This window comes from Suricata suricatta, chromosome 12, assembly GCF_006229205.1.
Source record: "Suricata suricatta isolate VVHF042 chromosome 12, meerkat_22Aug2017_6uvM2_HiC, whole genome shotgun sequence".
Lineage (NCBI taxonomy): Eukaryota > Metazoa > Chordata > Mammalia > Carnivora > Herpestidae > Suricata > Suricata suricatta.
Genome location: NC_043711.1, coordinates 75,837,686 through 75,839,051, shown reverse-complemented (window position 1 = coordinate 75,839,051; position 1,366 = coordinate 75,837,686).

Below are 1,366 nucleotides of genomic sequence, written 5' to 3'. Positions count from 1 at the left end.
ATGAGGTAAAGGTCAGAACTTTCTTCAACAGTCACCCATCCAGCCATGTTTAACTCCCCCTGGACCTTCCACATTTGAGTCCTGTTGACATGGCCACTGGGTCCATTTCCCACCTAAGACTCACCAGGTGAGGTTAGTGGTGGTTTTGGTGTTGGTTTCCATTACAGAAAACAAAAGTATGGGAGTGTGCTTCATGTAGCTCACTGGATGTGACTCAAACTCACGAACCGTGAAATCATGACCTGAAGCAAAGTCAGAGGGTCAACTGACTGAGCCACCCAGGAGCCCTGGCTCCTTTTATTTTTGGGTCTTGTGTGTGTGCAAGGATGACAGGGAGCTGACACTTTTGGCTATTCTTCCTTTCATCGTTCTATGTACATAATAGACTGGCTGAACCTGGAGATGGCTTTTGTGGTTTTACTGGACAAGCGCTCATGTCCTGCCCTTTTTGTGTGCATGCTTGACAAAGGAAAGGCCCTGCAACTTCCCCTCTCTACTGAGAAGCAAAACTGCAATATCGTAGCCAAACTTAGCCTCACACAGGGAATTGTATAGATTAATGCCACAGTCCAAGATTTGAACATGTGCTTCACCAGTTTGGCCTGTGCAGGACTTGGATGAATTGTGCAAAGTGACTGGGTATCATGAAGTTAATCAGTTAAGGACCTGTGATGGCAGGCTCAGATATAAAAACTTTCCTGGAGCAAATGTATATGGCCCCTGGGACTTGATATGCAGCTACTGACCAGCCTCATATCCTTTCCTTCATATCGACTTGCAAGGTCCACCAGCAAGTTTGTTTTTGCCTAGCAGTGCTAATAGTATACCTTCACTGAATTGCTACAGGGCTTGGCCTATTCTGTTCTCTGCCATGATAGAGTCTACAGAGATACTGATTTCTGGACACTTCACAAAACGTAACATTTGTCCGCTCTATTGACATGATGCTGGTTGGATTTGATGAGCGGAAGTAGCAAGTACTTTACTTGCTATTAGTAGGACGTGCGAGCCACATTGAGGAAGTGGAAGACGCAGATCATGAAAATTCAGGAGTTTGTCACCTGAGTGACATTTCTGGGGGCTCAGTAGTTTGTCATAGACAGGGATAGCCTCAAAAGCAAAAGACAAGTTTATGTACCTTGTACCATTTACCAAGAACAAAAGGAATAGCCCTTGGTGGGCCTTTTTGGATTCTTGAAGCAACACGTATCACGTATGCATGTACTTTTTGGACCCATCTCTAGAGACATTGATAAGCCTGCCAGTGTCAAGTAGAATCAGAAAAAGAGACGGCTCTGCGGTAAGTTCAGGCTATAGTACATGCTGCTCTATGACTGGTTCCTTATGATCCAGCAGATCCAGTAAT